The sequence below is a fragment of the Ochlerotatus camptorhynchus genome, unplaced genomic scaffold, assembly GCF_037179485.1.
Source record: "Ochlerotatus camptorhynchus isolate MF236.1 unplaced genomic scaffold, CSIRO-AGI_Acam_v1.1 ptg000274l, whole genome shotgun sequence".
In the NCBI taxonomy this organism is placed as follows: Eukaryota; Metazoa; Arthropoda; class Insecta; order Diptera; family Culicidae; genus Ochlerotatus; species Ochlerotatus camptorhynchus.
In genome coordinates this window covers 4,432,173-4,451,139 of record NW_027040763.1, presented here as the reverse complement: position 1 = coordinate 4,451,139, position 18,967 = coordinate 4,432,173, and the positions used below count along the sequence as shown (strand labels likewise).

General features: G+C 39.1%; 1 protein-coding gene across 1 annotated transcript in view; it reads left to right on the top strand.

The window, feature by feature from the left end:
- neb (nebbish) overlaps positions 1-18,967 on the top strand; it is a 49,580-nt gene that overhangs the window by 25,347 nt on the left and 5,266 nt on the right. The window lies entirely within an intron of this gene.

Genomic DNA, 18,967 nt, shown 5'->3' with positions numbered 1-18,967 from the left:
ATGTATTTTTTATGATGGTATTTGAGAGTCGAAGATAGGGTTTACAAACCGTTTACTTACCAGTGTCGAGTGTACATTAGGGTGGGTCATTTTTATAACCACCTGTTTTTAACTGCTCTTATGATTTGTGTTCAGGTCCTAACTGTGCCAAATCTGAACTAATTTAGTTGCGATTAAGAAATGGAAAGAAAATATCAAATCAAATTGCAGATAAAAATTTCACACATTGCTCAATTTTGCCCAAACCTGAAACTTAGATCGGGCAAACTATACAGAACAACATTGTCCAAGACCGCAAATCATTTCGATCGAATTATGTGTACAAATGTATTGCCATTTACTTTTGGTCTATTGCTCCGCGTATTATTTCGCTATTATTTCGAACAATTTTACCTAGTATCTGATTTTCCGGGAGGTACTTCCAAAAATTTGATATTTTGTAATTGTAAAATTGAACATATTTGTAGTTCGGTGACTAAGGTTTCATCTCAATTGATCATAATCCGCATAAATGCGAACTATTACTTGACCTTAACGAAAATGGTTAAGAACTGTTTATAATCTTTGCTAAATTTTAGCTGAAATGATTATGGAACTTTACATGAACGTTTGTGTGACAAAGTTTTAACCATATGTATTATGGTTTTTTTAAGTTAACCTTTCAAATAATGGGTTGTTAAGAACCATTACCATTCAAAATAGTTGTTTTCTCCATACATTTTTGGGAAATTAATTATATTGGAACCATTTTATTTATGATTTGAGATTTTTAATGGTAATGGTCATGGTAGCCATTAATGGTTTTGTATTATCGGTCAACTTTACGTGGAATATATCGCGAATTGGTAATCAATCATTTACAGGCAACCAATTCGCGATATATTGCACGTAAAGTTGACCGATAATACAAAACCGTTAATGGACCTTACTGGCTACCATAAACATTACCATTAAAGTTTTTTTTATTGGGTATCAAGCTGGAGCTGCGTGACAGCTTAGTTTTCAAGACTTGACCTATTTGAATAAATTTTGCTTCTATCTTTGACAATACAACAGAAGGATTAGCCTATGTTGGCCGCGTGAACACTGGATTCCGTGTGTATTGTTTCAAGATAGTTATAGAAAAAATAATGTGACGTGTGCGCGTAGATACATCCGCGTAGTAAACCGATTGAATAAGTAAATTCGTTTCGAACGAAATATCTAAATTATGCAAGTTACGAAAACCGTGCGAATTCCGAAAGCCGTGCGAGACAACCGAAGCGAGAAAAAAGTCTTATTATTATTTAAAGAGTGCCACCAAAATAAATGTGATAGCCTATGTTGGCAAGTTGATTAATTTTGGTTTTCTCCCTAGATATTCTACTTATTTACTACTGCGCTTTGTATCTAATTAGTTAATTTAAAGAACGTATCAATCATTTCAAGATTTCGCGACCGCACCGTACAAATTCTATACTACATAAGCTCAAAAGCGTTTGACAAGCTCTACCGAATTGCGTATCACTTCTGCGTAAGCTCCGTAGACGTAGGCGCGTTGAATCCGACAGTCGGCAAAGGTTTAACCTGTACCAACACCGCTTAAGGAACGACCTCGAGTCAGTAAAACCGTTTAGAGCTAAACATCTAAATTACGTAAGATACGAAAATCGCGCAAATTTTGAACGCCACGCGAGACAACCGTAGAGAAAAAACAGCTTATTATCACTTAAAGAGTGCCACCAAAATAAATGTGATAGCCTATGTTGGCAAGTTGATTAATTTTTATTTACTCCCTAAATATTCTATTCTATTCTATTATTTTACTGTTGAGCTTTGTTTCAATTTAGTTATTTTACCGCACGTATCAATCATCTCAAGATTTCGCGACCGTACCGAACAAATTCTATACTACAGAAGCTCAAAAAAACTTTTGGTGAGCTCTACCGCATTGCGAATCACTTCTGCGTAAGCTCCGTAGACGTAGGCGCGTTGAATCCGACAGCCACGAAAAGTTAAACATGCATCGATGCGTCAATACCACATAAGAAAAGATCGATCTTACAGTCACGTAGGGTTTAATTCATAGATTAACATTGACTGCTGTTTACAAATGTAAGTACTTGAACACAAAGAAATAAGTTAGCTCAAATGCCTTAACCGCATATATCAGAGATTTCGCGTATTGAGAGAATAATATAGTTATCGAGTACAATAAACTCAGGGGAAAACAATACCTTCAAAAGATGAAAAGTTATCAATTGTCATATACCTCTACTTTTACTTATTTCCTAAACTATTCCTCTCCTTGTAAATTTGCTAAATACTATTGTTTGCTTGCGTTTTCTTATTGAAGTTCAAGGAAGATTTATTCTACAACTTCAAAGGTTAGTTGCCTCCCTAAGCGGACCCCCCGCATCCTAATTCTTTTGTCTATCTACCTAATGTTATTAGACTTTCTGAAGTTTCTTATTTAAGTTCATTTGATGATTATGATATCTCATTAGTCTAATTTAATAAATAATTGAAATCTCTAATTCACCTAATCAATCATAACCCATGCTTTACTAAGTACCTGCACTTGTGCTTGTATCCAAAATTAAACGTGTTTCAAGTACTTTTGATTCTGACCTATACCTATTTATTATATCTTAGTTCGACCCAAGTGACACCTTCAAGTGACATAAAACTTCACTTTGAAGTTAGTTTCCTAGCTGATTTTTAAATTGTATAGGGTATATGCTCCAACTATGCTCACTCGTTTGCACTATGTCGCACCACAAAAATACGTATGAGTATGTCACAATAGAAGCACGCCACAGTGGAAATCCCGAGCCATAGTTCAAACACTTATCCCAAATCAAAATGAAGCACACATAAGATTAGTTACAATACCATGTACAAAAATGATGTTTAACATTGTAATACTTCAATGAAAACAACAATGAAAGCTTGTCACGCAAGTAGAAGGAGCACTGTTGGACACTTTCTGAAATATTTCAATAGTATAATTCCCTTGCAAACCCAAATAAATCTATGTGCGTAAAAAATAAATAAGAGTGATTTGCGGCAAAACCCGGCAGTATCGCACCCAACGTCAGTGCCTATACGTAAGCGTACTACGACGCGGCTCTCAATCAAAGGAGTAACAAGGGTGATACTATCACTGCTAGACTAGATCTTTGGTTCTCTCATGCAGTGGTTCATCAGAGAGGGGAAGCTTAGTAATCCCCATTACCTGCCCATGACGCCATTCTATCGTGGCATAAGCCAGCAACGCTGGCCACAAACCTACCGTCTCCAACATTCCACTATAAAGCATGAAATTAAGCCCGCCCACCAACAGCAAGGTGCAAAAACTAGCCAAGGGGAGGGCATTACCATTAAAGTTCTCAAACTTTAAGGAAAAAGGTTCTAATATAGTCCTCTCTCCGAAAATGTGTGGAGAAAACAACTATTTTGAATGGTAATGGTTCTTAACAACCCATTTTTTGTAAGGTTCACTTCCAAAGAACCATAATACATTAGGTTAAAACTTTATCACATAAACGTTCATGTAAAGTTCCATAACCATTTCAGTTAAAGTTTAGCAGGGATTATAATCATTTTTTAACCATTTTCGGTAAGGTCAAGTTATGGTTCGCATTTATGCGGGAAGACAACAAAGTTACATCATGAGAAAGTTGACCATTTTGTATAAAAATCAGCATGCGCTTTTATTATATCGAACAGCACTGTATATGGGTGATTCTAGCTCAAGTGTACACAAAGTTGTAATCAATGTCACCGATTTCAATCACACTTTGCTAAAATGCTTATTTTGGTTATTTTAAGGAAACGGCTCTTTAAATTTTGCTCTAAATTGCTTGGCTCCCTCTGGGCACAACCCTGGATTTTGAGATTTTTATAAAATGTATTTTTGAATAGCGATTACTCCGCAACCAAACAAGTGATATGTGTTCTTGATGGGTTTTAATGTAAATCAAATAGATTAATCAAAATTTGATTTGTGTTATTCAAACTCCAGTGAAGAGCCAGATTATTGGAAGGTACACGCAAGAAAAAAGCGTTTCGGTATTCGTGAACAAAAAATCACGATATTCTGAACTTGTAGTTCATTTGAATTCATGACTTAGTTCCCGTAAACGTGATCGAGTAAATCACATTTTCGTGAAATAAATCCCAAATTCATGAATGTAGTTTACGGCGCTGAACAGGCGTCGGTTTCGTAACGCTACAGAAAACACAAACTAAAATCCAGCTGGGAGTTTGGGCTGTGGGTTAAACCTGCATCAAGTCTTCCTCACTCCATTTAAAATATTGAAAATTATTTTAAAAAGGGGAAAACAGGTTATTTTCCATTTAATTAATTTTGGTATCTATGATAAATACGTATTTCGATTAGAACGTGCAATCTTCATCAGTGTCAATTCCACTAAAGACTTATTAATATCTGACCCCCTTAAGTACTCATCCTCTAGGTAAAAGTGTCAAGATCGCAGGTATGAAAATGATATCAAGCACAACTCATGAATATAAATCACGTTTACAAGAACTAGATCATGATTTTCAGAACAAAGTTTACGATTCTATGACTTGTGTTGCCTTTGCTGGTACCCGGTACACCATACAGCAGGCGTTACTTTTATTTTGTGGAACAATGTTCACGATGTCATGACTTTTATTTATGGTTTATTTTCGTAAATGAAAAATTAACTTGTTCCGAAATTCTTGACTTAAGGTTCACGAATTTCGGAACGGAATTTTTCCCGTGTTCCCATAGATAGGTGAGTGCAGCTGGAAAATCACTATAAATTTATAAATTTTAATAGGGGAAATGGCTCTAATGTTGGCCTATGGATCTAAGATTGGGCCCAATACTAAAATCTGCTATTTATCAATTGTATCTAGATGAACGCGTCATTGGAACGGTACTAATTGATATTTTTGTTGCTATTGAAAATTTAGTCGATTGCTGAATTTATGTATGGGCCCAAATTAGGGACACTTAGGCCGACATTACATACATTTCCCCTATTTTTGTATTCTTATCTGGCATTCTTCAGCAAAGTTGTAGAAAATGTAATGTTATGCATCTTTGCTGCAGACATCACTTATCTAGTTCATCAATTGACCAGTTAGAGCAATTTTTCGGCATTCAATTAGGGTGCCCCTAAAAAATCATTTGTTTCTATTTTTTAATTCTACTCAATTAAAATAATGTTCTTCCAGTTTTAACCCCAATTGTTGTTTTTTATTCTTGTTTTTGTGTAAATGTTCAGATGTCGTCTTAAAATAAATATATCTGTCCAGCATCATGAGACATTACCATTTCCAAAATATCTCATTACTTATCAATGTCAAGGTATATCAACAAACATTGTTCAGCAAAAACGTGCACCATTTTTTGCATGACAAGTCTTCTCAAAACCCTTTAATCGAATATAATAGAAATAAATTATATGGAATAAAAAACCTGATTTTTTTAGGGGCACCCTAATTGAATGCCGAAAAATTTCTCTACCATGTTCAAATAAAGAACTAAATAAATGGTGTCGCCAGCAAAGTTGCAAGAAATTACATTTTCTACAACTATGTTGAAGAATGTTGGATAAGAATACAAATATATGTTTGAATAGAGATTACTCCGCAACCGTAAGGGTTTTTAATGTAGAATCAAATAGATTAATCAAAATTTGTTTTGCGTTATTCAAACTAATGTTAAAAAGCCAGATTATTGAAAATAAAACCTGTTTTATACAGCGCGGTATTTGTTATTTTAAAAACATTCATCTGAAATTCCCTTGTAAAATCTATCTACAAGGGAATCTATAAAAAACAGCTTTGAACATATGATTTATTTAACGGCGCCGGTGGTGTAGTGGTAAGCGTGATTACCTCTCACCCCAACAGGCCTGGGTTCAATCCCAGTCGGCGCCGCCGGGATGTTCTGAGGCATAACATCTCTGATCACGCCTTCCTTCGGATGGGAAGTAAAGCCGTTGGTCCCCGGTTCATGAGTTGATGGGTCGATAGGTAGGGTTCAGGTGTGGGAGCTGCCTTCCTGGCACGTCGGTAGCATTGGTGCTCAGCACGGAAAACAAGATCGACGGAAAAAACAAACCAAAGAAAAAAAAAATATGATTTATTTGATATGGCTAGATGAGTAACTAGGAAATGTTGACCATTTCAGCCGAACAATTCTACATTATATCTTTGAATAGATATTACTCCGCAACCAAACAACGTGTTCTTGACCCACCATTTTGAATTAATTTTAATGTAGGATTTGATTGATTTATCAAAATTTGACTTTTATTTAATCAAAACTACACTAGAGACCGATTGTTAAAAGGTATCAAAATGATCAAAAAATGGACCTTCTTCATATCACTCAGATTTAGCTATTTTTTTTTTAAATATTTTGACCTGAAATTCCCTTCACGTATTGGAAAACCTATATCTACTAAATGTGTTCCGAAAAGAATGTGGTTTCAAAATACAGTTTATGAGATATGACCAGATGAGTGAGTACAGGCAATTTTGAGCTTTGCAGCCGTAAATCACTGTACATTTCTAGGGGCACGCAATAACCTTGAACTCCAACGCAGGAAACAGCTGTAATTAAATTAATTCCATTAACTACTGCTTTAATTACATTAATTACACAATGTAGAACATTAATTACTTTTTAACTCCGTAATTAAAGTTCATTAATTTCATTTTCAATAATTTTGATTACATTAATTAAGGATAGATAATTTTAATTACCGTCAGTACTACTTCAAAACGAATTAATTACTTTAAGTACTTTTGATTGCATTTTCACTTCAACGCACTGGTTCTTTGTATTGCGTGCCCCTTGGTACATTTATATATTTGTAATATATTTGTATTCTTATTCAGTAAAGTTGTAGAAAATGTCATTTTATGCAACTTTGCTGCATACACCGTTTTCACGTGATGAACTAACCTACGGCAAAAAATCACGATAATAAAGAAAAAAAAAAGACACCGCTTATCTAGCTGTTCATTTGACCAGTTAGAGCAATTTTTCGGCATTCAATAGGATGCCTCTAAAAAAATCATTTGTTTCTATATTTTTAATTCTACTCAATTTAAAAAAAAGGTTTTCTTATAGTTTTAATCCTACATATTGCTTTTTGTGTGAAAGTTCAGATGTCGTCTTAAAAAATATCTCAGAAATATGTAAAAAGCAGGCATTGAGAAAATGGCAATTGATGTTATGAAGTGCAATGAATAATCATAGTAAATTTATTAATCATTTTTTCAAGTTAACATCAGTTGCACTGATGCTTGCATTTTTTGTTACATGAGTGAAAAATATAGCAACTCAAAAAGCAGATCAGTAACTTGACTTCTGGACGATTGAATTTTAGGATGGGATTGATATGCTATTGCTATGCTTGATGGGATAAACTGACGTTATGTTGTTTACACATTTTTCATTACCAAAGTCCGTAATTTTATCACATAATATACGCGACTGAACAACACGGATTTATGCCGAAGAGGTCGACCGGTATGGCTTCGTTCATACCTCACCGGTCGACAAATGTCAGTGAAGATTGGAGATCATTTTTCTCAACCGTTCGCTGTTTCTTCTGGTGTACCTCAAGGCAGTCATCTGGGACCGTTCATATTTTTATTGTATATGAATGACGTTCACTTTTCGATCCGTTGCCTGAAGCTGTCTTATGCTGACGATTTCAATTTTGTCATCAAAGATCTAAGTGATGCATTGTTTCTTCATCAGCAGCTGGACGTTTTTACTGTTTGGTGTGACAAGAACAGGATGGCATTAAGGTGATACTCTAAGGAAGCCTTAGCGTGAAACTTTAAAGGCACAAATGTCAGCTTCCACAAAACATACAAATTTGAAATTGCTACTCCTTGTTTGCTGTGCTATTACAAACAGAGAGTAGCAATTTCAAATTTGTATGTTTTGTGGAAGCTGACATGTGTGCCTCTGAAGTTTCACGCTAAGGCTTCCTTAGAGAATCACCTTAAATGCTTCTAAATGTGCCATTATAACGTTTTCCAGGGAAAAAAAATCACCTAACTGTTATGCTTACAGCCTTCAGGAGCAAATATTAAGCCGTGAATCTACCATTAAAGACTTAGGCGTACTACTTGATTCACAACTCACCTTCAAGGACCATGTGGCTTATGTTTCCGCTAAGGCATCTTCTCAACTTGGTTTCATTTTTCGTTTCGCCAAAGACTTTAGGGACATTTTCTGTTTAAAAACACTATATTGTTCGATAGTCCGCTCCACATTAGCGTACTGTTCCGTAGTATGGGCTCCTTTTTACAGCAACGGGGTGAATCGTATTGAGGCCATTCAGCGAAGATTTGTACGTTTCGCCCTTCGTTGGCTACCCTGGAGTGATCCTTTCAATCTCCCTAGTAATGAAAGTCGCTGTAATTTGGTGTCCCTACAATTACTTAGTGTTCGCCGAGGCGTCTCTAAGGCTACCTTCATCGCAGATCTTCTACGATCGGACATTAATTGCGGAGTTGGTTGGAAATGCTAACATGAAGCTTTAGTGTGATAATTTATTAGCTAGAGAATGATCTTTAGAAGAGGGTAGGTGGATAGTTCCGTTAGAGTACGGCAGTATGAAAATTGAATAGAAGTTGAAAATGAGCGAAGGGCCATTAATGCGACAGTTTTTAAATATAGACGCACATCTTTTGCCTAACCCGTACGATGTACGCGGAGACTTGAAGTATGTCTCCAAGTCTGCAGGCAAAAAATGTGCGTCCTTCTTTTGCTCATAAACTGACTGCGGCTGTGGAATAGTTCTAGCGACGTTTTCATCACTACCTAAAGCCCCACGTTGCGAGAGCATTTCCAGTCGATGGTGTGTTATAATGCAATTATTCTTTACCCAACTATTGTATTGCTCCTCTCGTCATGACCAACTTGGTCATCTCAGAGAGAAGGCAGTAGGGTGGTTGTTGCGTGCTGTACCATCATCAGCATTGTTGACAGTTACTCCCGCCTTGAGTTGTTACATTCAAAGTGTTTTTATGTTACTTGATACGCGAAGTTTAAGTAATTGCGGTTCACTTCTGTCATTATCAGACGCGTAAATTAACGTTCTTATTATTTTTTTCAATATCCCGGCTTCTCGCACAAACTACGGCGCTAATGAGCCGTTAACTAAAACTGCTTTGATTTTAATATCTCCCGTGTTAGGCTTAAGAATCTGTTTTATAATGTACATTTAACTTCCTGACGGTTTCTGTTTTCTGTATTTAAATTAAGTTAATTATGTTATCATTAATATCTTTTTATATGTTTAAAACTTATATCAAGCAAATGTATCTGTCATTCCGTATCGAGCGTTGAGCCAGTTAACAGCGTCCTGGTCTCTTCATACGACACTCGTTTTTTTTACCGCGTTTCCATCGCTCTCGAGTTAAAAAAAGTGTTCAGGTGAATCGCGCACGGTTTTCGGAAGCAGCTATCGTAAGCTGAGTCTTACGTATAGACTGTCCATCTTTAACCCAGTGATTGATCATCATAAAATCATCACCATCATCATCGCACCATCTCCGTCAATAGCAGCAACAGTAGCAGCAGCAAACGGAATACCTAGCTGCACCGGCTGATAGGTTGTTTACACAACCGGCACAAGTATAGTACAATACATTTTGCAAGTCCATTGCCTCCCTATTGTAGTTTTGTTTTTCCTCGTGGCGCGTGGCTCTGTCTCTCACCCCTGGTAAGGGAGTATGGTTCATAGTGAGACAACTTGTTGCAACTAGATATAAGTTTTTTTTTTTTTCTCTCTCGTTTTTTTTTTCTCTTAAATTTGCTTGTACGCCGTGCAAAACATTTAATTAATAGTAATTGAAATTAATCAATTGGAGAAGGTTTTTATTTTTTTTTTTTCCTTCTTAAGCGGTTGCGCACCGCTTTTGCGCAACACTTATGGCATCTTCCGATGCCAACGTTGCGCGAACCAGGTATTACCAACCACTTTCGAAAGGACCATGGGTTGTCTTTTTTCGGCCTAAAAATAAACTCTTGAAAACTCTCGATATTTCGAGAGACTTGCTGCGTAAGTATCCGGGAATCTTGGTACATAAGGAGAGATTCAACAAACTGCGTGTAGAAGCACCGAATTATGATGTAGCAAATAAAATTGCTGATCACGAGTTGTTTAGTGTTGAGTACAACATCTACATCCCTTCTCGAGATGTGGAGATAGAAGGCGTGGTATCCGACGCGAGTCTGTCTGTCGAGGACTTGAAACGTGCCTCGGGTTGTTTTAAAAACAGAAAAGTCACAAGCGAGCTTGTAAAGATACTGGATGTTAGGCAACTGCATTCAGTGTCTTTACAAGATGGCAAGAAAGTTTATCAGCATTCAGACTCGTTTCGGGTGACTTTCGCTGGTTCAGTTCTCCCAAACTTTGTCAAAGTTGATGGTGCTTTTTTTCCGGTGCGGTTGTTTGTACAGAGGGTTTATAATTGTACCAACTGCAAAAGGCTGGGACACTCGGCCAGCCATTGCGGCAACAAAAATCGTTGTGGCAAATGTGGTGAAAACCACAAAGAGGATTCTTGCCACAAAGAATCAGTAAAATGCGCTTACTGTGGCGAGAATCCTCACCCCTTGCAGGAGTGCCCCATGTACAAGCAGCACTCCGATAAAGTGCAGCGTTCAATATCTGGACGCTCCAAGCAGACTTATGCGCAAATGGTGAAGGCTGCATCAGCCGTCCAAGATGCAAACCAATTTTCGATTTTGTCAGCTGAAGAATCGGACTCTGACTCATCGGATGAAGGTGATTCTACGGTGGTACACGCACCTTCAAAAATGGACGGATCCTCAAAAAGAAAATGCCCCTCCCCGAAAGTGCGCCGTAAGAAAACTAAAATCACCTCCAGAAGATTGCCAAATTCCCAGGGTAATGGGGATGAAAAAACAAAACCGAAGGCTCCTGCTGATCCAATCCCTGGATGCAGCAAGAATTTTCCGCCATTGCCCAACAAAGATAAAAAAAAATAAAAAAGCTGCTCCTCAAACTTCTCAAAAGAAATCCAAGTCCGAACGAGGTTTGCTAGCTTTTTCGGACATTGTGGAATTCATATTAAACATGTTCAACATACAAGACCCTCTAAGAAGCTTAGTTTCTGCCTTGCTTCCAACGTTAGAATCATATCTTAAGCAATTGACTGTTTCATGGCCCCTCCTTGCATCAATCATATCTTTCGATGGATAATTCGTCGAACGAGGTTGAAGATATGATCACTGTGCTACAGTGGAACTGCCGTAGTCTAGTGCCTAAACTAGACTCGTTCAAATTTTTACTTCACAATTCTGATTGTGATATATTTGCTCTCTGTGAAACATGGCTTTCTTCCGATAAAGAACTCAACTTCCACGATTTTAACATTATTCGCCTGGATAGAGATGATTCTTATGGAGGAGTACTTTTAGGGATCAAAAAGTGCTACCCTTTCTACAAAATTTCCCTTCCTGCTCTATCAGGCGTCGAAATCGTCGCTTGCCAAATAAATGTGAAGAACAAAGACCTTTGCATAGCTTCAGTTTATGTTCCACCAAGAACCTCCATTAGCCGTAGTCAACTCTGGAATCTAGTTTCGATTCTTCCATCCCCAGTATTAATTCTAGGTGATATGAATTCCCATGGTACTGGGTGGGGCGATCTATACGATGACAATAGAGCGGCTATTTTTTACGATTTATGCGGCGATTTCAACTTGACTATTTTGAACACTGGTGAAGCGACACGTATAGCAAAACCTCCGGCTCGAGAAAGCCGACTCGACCTATCTTTGTGTTCAAGATCGCTATCATTGGATTGTATGTGGAAGGTTATCAATGATCCCCATGGTAGCGATCATTTGCCAATCATCATTTCAATTAAGTGTGCCCCTCACTCTGCAGAACCATCTCGTGTTCCATTTGATCTTACAAGGAACATAGATTGGCAGAAATATGCAACGGCGGTGACAATCGGTGCCGAATCAATAGATACACTTCCACCATTGGAAGAATATCGATTCCTCGCCGATTTGATATACAAAAGCTCACTGGAAGCACAAAAAAGAAAAGTTCCAAGTGCGCCCTTCAAAAGGAGACCAGCCACACCTGGATGGGACGAAGAATGCACAAAATTGTATTTAGAAAAATCTGATGCTTTCAAAGCTTTTCGTAGACACAAAACCTCCACATACTTCGAGGAATATTCAAAGCTTGAAACAAAGTTGAAACAAATAATCAAAGCAAAAAAACGCGGTTATTGGCGCAATTTCGTCGAGGGACTCTCACGAGAAACCTCAATGAACACCTTGTGGAGGGTGGCTCGCAACATGCGTAACCGCTCATCTTCTAATGAGAGTGAAGAATACTCCAACCGATGGATATTCGATTTCGCTAAAAAGGTCTGTCCGGACTCAGTTCCAGCACAACACATTCTTCGAGAAGCGTCTCCGAGCGGCAGCTCTCTGGATAGACCATTCACAATGCTGGAATTCTCTATGGCTCTTCTTTCATCAAACAACTCCTCACCGGGAAGCGATATGATTAAATTCAATCTTCTGAAAAATCTCCCAGACATCGCTAAAAGACGCTTGCTAGACTTATTCAATTCCTTACTAGAAAATAACATTGTACCGCCTGAATGGAGACAGGTCAAAGTAATAGCCATTCGAAAACCTGGCAAACCAGCGTCTGACCATAACTCATACCATCCGATTGCAATGCTTTCGTGCATTAGGAAATTGTTGGAGAAAATGATCCTTCGGAGACTCGATCAGTGGGTCGAAGCAAATAACTTGCTATCAAATACACAGTTTGGGTTCCGCAAGAGCAAAGGAACAAACGATTGTCTAGCGCTGCTTTCCACAGATGTTCAACTGGCCTTTGCACACAAGGAGCAATTGGCTTCAGTATTCTTGGACATTAAGGGGGCTTTTGATTCAGTTTCCATTGAAATTCTGTCAGACAATCTGCACAGATGTGGACTTTCTGGAATTTTAAATAATTTCTTGTACAATTTGTTGTCAGAAAAGCAAATGAACTTTTCCCTTGGACAACTGACAACTTCCAGAATTAGCTACATGGGCCTGCCCCAAGGCTCATGTCTCAGCCCTCTTCTTTATAACTTTTATGTCAAAGATATCGACAACTGTTTGGCAGAACAATGCACGCTTAGACAACTTGCAGATGACGGTGTGGTTTCCGTAAGAGGTCCACATGCCGTGGACTTGCAAGGACCATTGCAAAGTTCCTTAGATAACTTGTCGTCTTGGGCTAGGAATCTAGGGATCGATTTCTCGCCGCAGAAAACTGAACTGGTAGTGTTTACTCGAAAGCGGTACCCAGCCCAAATGCAGCTTAATCTTTTGGGCAGAAACATTACCCAATCATTGTCTTTCAAGTACCTTGGGGTCTGGTTTGATTCAAAGTGCACTTGGAATGCCCATATTACGTATTTGAAGCAAAAATGTCAGCAGAGGATCAACTTTCTCCGTTCAATTTGCGGCACATGGTGGGGTTCTCATCCGGGAGACCTCATAACGCTTTATAAAACAACTATTCTCTCTGTTCTAGAGTACGGCTCTTTCTGCTTTCTCTCGGCAAGAAAATGTCACCTAATAAAATTGGAACGAATTCAATATCGTTGTCTGCGTATTGCTCTAGGCTGTATGCACTCAACGCATAACATGAGTCTCGAGGTTCTGGCAGGAGTAACACCCCTCCAGAACCGTTTCTGGGAGCTCTCTCTCAGAATACTAATCAAATGCGGAGTGACGAACACACTTATAATTGCTAATTTTGAAGAAATTCTTGGGTTGAACACACAATCTCGATTTATGAGAATCTACCACCACTACATATCATCAGATATGTGTCTTCCTTGTTATACTCCAGACCGTGTTCACTTCACCAATCGCAGTTCCTCGATTGAATATGATCTGACCATGAAACAAGCAACTCATGGGATTCCCGATCAACTTCGACCTATTATTATTCCGCGTATTTTTACTGAAAAGTACCAACAAGTCAATTGCATGAAAAGATATTTTACAGACGGGTCCCGTCTCAATGGATCCACTGGCTTCGGTGTCTTCAATGAAAACTCTAGCGCCTTCCGCAAACTTCAGGAACCTTGTTCCGTTTTTGTTGCTGAGCTGGCAGCAATCAACTTCGCATTGGGGATGATTTCCAACATGCCCGCAGACCATTACTTCATCTTCACGGATAGTCTCAGTTCGATTGAGGCTATTCGGTCGATGAAACAAGGTAGGCACTCATCTTATTTCCTTTCAAAGGTAAGGGAGCAGATGTGTGTGCTGGTCGAAAGATCATATATGATTACCTTTGTATGGGTCCCCTCACATTGCTCAATCCCAGGCAATGAGAAGGCGGACTCTCTCGCAAAGGTGGGCGCGCAGGAAGGCGAATTTTATGACAGGCAAATTTCACACGATGAATTTTACTATTTAGTGCGTCAGAGTACCCTTTCGAGTTGGCAAACCGATTGGGACAATGGAAATCTTGGACGGTGGTTACATTCAATTATTCCTAATGTTTCTTCGAGAGCGTGGTTTAAAGGCTTGGACTTAAGTCGTGACTTCATTCGCGTGATGAGTAGACTTATGTCCAACCACTACTCGCTAGATGCTCATCTCAATAGAATAAACCTCGTGGACAGCAACATCTGTCGGTGTGGAAACGGTTACGATGACATCGATCATGCAGTTTGGCAATGTACGGATAATTACGCCGCCAGAGAGCGACTTTTGAATACCCTTGAGGCCCAAGGAAGACAACCCTATGTTCCTATCAGAGACGTGTTGGGAACTCGCGATATCTGCTATATGCAGTCGGTTTATGTATTTCTTCAAATGTCTAGTATAAGAATTTAATTCCTTTGTCTTTTGTCTCTCTTTATTAGTTTTTGTTTGTCTTGTCCCCCCGTCTCGATGAGTCTCATCGTCGCCCACTGGTCACCCACCATAGCCGGTCGACTCCAGACGAAACTAGAACCGCACTACCATTCATACTGGCGACAACGCTCTGATGAGACAACGAAACCTTACGCCCAAGCTCCTCCCCTGATCCTATCCTTCGACAATGTACCTCTCTAACCTCGAGTAAGCCGCGAGTATTCGGCCCAACTCCTACTAGACATAGAATTAAGTGAATTTTGTTACAAACAAAGAACAATGAACTATCGGCTCCGTAAAGCTAACGCGATTGAGCCTTCCAAATAAACATACTGGTTAAAAAAAAAAAAATGTATCTGTAGGATTCCATGTTATCTGTTGGTACTGAAATGATGAAGTTTTGCGCCCACTACTGTGGGCTTCTCCCTCCAAATAAATAAATAAATAAATTAATAAGAAAGTAGATGCCAATTGATAATGGATAGGATTGTTATCTCAAAATTGACAAATATCCTGACTGATATCTCGAACGCCTTTTTTGCTTGGCAGAGGTGATATTGAAATAAACAAATTTTATTTGAATGGACACTGACCCATTTAACCTCTGCACTTCTGCACAATCGCATTCAATTGTATGGTCAATGTAAATGCATTTCACACAACCGGGAATTTTACCAAAGTTCCGAGAAAAAAAAATCGAGAAACTTCTTATCGTTATTTGCTGGTCACCATGTGAATAAATTTGATTTAATTTCACGAGAAATTCCTCATTAACAGACATACAAACTCGATCCTTCTAAAGTTATAAGTAAGTAAAGATAAATATAAAAACGTTTAAGAAAAATTGTATCATATGCTTCTCAACAGGTTTTCTTAATGGCGACAACGCTCTGATGAACAACGAAACTCCACCCCCAAGCTCCTCCCCTGATCCTATCCTTCGACAATGTACCCCTCACTTCTCGCGTAAGCCGCGAGTATTTGGCCAAACTCTCCTACTAGACATATAATTAAGTGAATTTTGTTACAAACAATGAACAATTAATTATCGGCTCCGTAAAGCTAACGCGATTGAGCCTTCCGAATAAACGAACTAGATAAAAAAATAAAATCTCAACACGTTTATATTGCGGTAAGAATGCAAGTTAGTTAATATCAGGGTGAAGTTCTTGCGCAATATCCAATTCTTACGTAAATCTAGCACACATGAGGAGATGTTATGCACATCAACGGGGATGCTTTTTGTCATATAATCAACCTTGTTTGTAGAATTCTGCGGTCTAATATTACAAAGTAAATATTACGAGGAAACTCCAACACTCACAGTTTGATCATTTCATGCCTGCAGTGATTTATACAACCTAAGTAACCAAATAGCAACTCAGCAAGCTTGGAAACTGCGAACAAGAGGACATAAGGCACCAGAGATTCAGTGAGGCGGAAACAAGCAAACCGGAATTGCCTTCAATAATAGTTGGTTAGTTAGATCGTCGATATTATTCTTGTCAGTGCATGTTCTTGGGGAGGTAGGCGGCAGAGGGTTAGATGCGCGCTGATGCGATTAGTGCGGGATGGTCGGTGAAAGTCGATAGCCGCATTCAAGGTCAACTGCTTCAATACAGGAGAGGGGATTGTAGTTATCCCATTATGACGTGAGCGAATGCAACACGCTTAGATGTTGTTCAACCAGGCCTGGAAGGGTGCTAGAAGTAGGATTTTTATTCTTAATTTTTTAAAAGGGTAGGAATTATTTAGGAAGTGATTGATTTTTTCTTGGGACACAAAATGAGACATCGGCACTTGATTAGCAAAGTAACAACGGATGAAGTCATTTGATTTTCTGCAGCGTTTGTTAGTAATATTATTTTATGAATAATAGAAGCTTAAATAAGGATGATAACATTGTGTGTCCATACCTATGGCGTGACAACATCGTCTTATCAAAACCCCCGTCTGAATGTCTTTGGTGATGTTCGAGCTACGCGAACAACGATGTGTCAATTATGTGTTTCATGTATACCAAAGGGTTAATATACTTTAGGGTACTGTTAACGGCGGAGGGACTGTCTTTGTTCAGAACTTATTGAAATGATTAAAAGTATTTTGTGCATTAATATTAGAATTCCTTATGGAAAAGCAATAATTTGCGGCGTAGTTGCCTCGATTTCCACTACCGTCCACAGATGATAAACAATCACGTGTGTTATCAATGTTGTTGATTACAAACGACAAAACGACAAATGTTCAAAGTGGTTCCCTTATCAGATCTAATGAAAGAGTAGCACTGCTGCAATTGCATTTGCTGTGCAGAGTGAAACGTTGTTGCTAGGAGATCTTGTTTATTGTATATGAATTATCCGTGTAGGGTGCCTAGAACCTTTAGAAACTCTTGGAGAATTTTCAATACATGTAAATTGAGGTGGGTAAACTTTACAGCTCACTGCTCCCACTGCTCTTTTGATGTGCATTTAGGCCCCAAAAAATGTTGTATAGGAACAAACTTATTAATTTGTATGACAAAAATTCAAAAATAGCTCAATGTTAACAATTCTCGGACAACTTTGTGAAAGACCGCAAATCGATTCGACTTCTGTACAAAAAATGACTAACCTTTTAATCTAGACCTGGGTGATGCGGTGTGGCTTCTTTTCAATGTTGGCAGTGTTATTCTTTGCCATCGGCTGGCAGAAACCTTTTGATTGATTGTTTACGTTCGTATATTCGCGAATGATTATAGAGAAGCAAAATGAACTTACTTAACGATCCTGCGCACCTCCAGGGGTACAAAGGGCCTTTGTGAAAGATTTCCATCCTGGGCGATTACTAGCTTTGGCCTTGACCTGTGCCCAAGTCAAATTTCGGTCAACGTTCTTAATTTCATTGTTTAGGCTCCGCCGCCACGAGCCTCTGGGTTTGCCTCTGCTGGATTCCAGTCCAGTGCTTGCTTGCAGATTTCGTTTCCGCTCCGTCGTAGTGTGTGGCCGACCCACCTCCACTTCCGTTCACGAATTTCTGTCTCTATCGGCTTCTGGTGGCACAAACGATGAAGCTCGGAAATTGAGATCCAATTGTGGGGCCACCAGGCACGAATTAGTACCGCAGGCATCGGTTGATAAACACCTGCAGCTTCTGAGTGTTTTCCGCTGATACACACCATGTTTCACTGGCGTATAACAGCACAGACTTCACGTTCGAGTTAAAAATTCGGATTTTGGTGCGTCGACTGATCTGATTCGCTCTCTATACATTTCGCAAACTGGCAAAAGCAGCCCTCGCCTTCTTAATCCGTGCACCTATGTTATCTGACTGCCAAGATATTGGAAGCTTACGACTTTCTCCACTGCCTGCCCAGCTACCGTGAAATTGGAACGGTTTTCCGTGTTGACATCCAACAAATTGGTCTTGTTGACGTTGATGGTTAGACCTGCTTCAGAGGATCGTTCCACAAGATCGTCGAGCTTACTCTGCATATCAGGACGCCGTTGTGCTAATAACGCAATCGAAGTCGTTGAGATGCTCCATAGTAATAGGCTGCCACAGCAACCCACGGTTCGGTACACAGTCGTCGATTACGATGAGAAACAGTAGCGGTGATAATATACATCCTTGACTCACACCCGCGATTACCCGAATCGGATCAGACAAAGCTCCGTTGTGCAACACTCTGCATGAGAAAGCCTCGCTTCGATGAGGTTGACGATCTTATTAGGGACTCCCTTGCGTCTCAGAGCGCCCCACAAGTTTTCGTGGTTTAGTCGGTCGAAAGCTTTTTCGTAGGCAATGAATACCAAGTACAGGGACTCTTGGAACTCATTGACCTGCTCCAAGATGATGCGGAGCGTGACAATATGGTCCACACAGGATCTTCCAGCACGGAATCCTGCCTGCTGTCGTCGGAGGGTCGCGTCGATCTTCTCCTGTATCCGATTGAGGAAAACTTTACACAGAACTTTGAGAACAATACACAGTAATATGATGCCTCGCCAGTTGTCGCATACAGTTGGATCCCCCTTCTTGGGGACTTTTACCA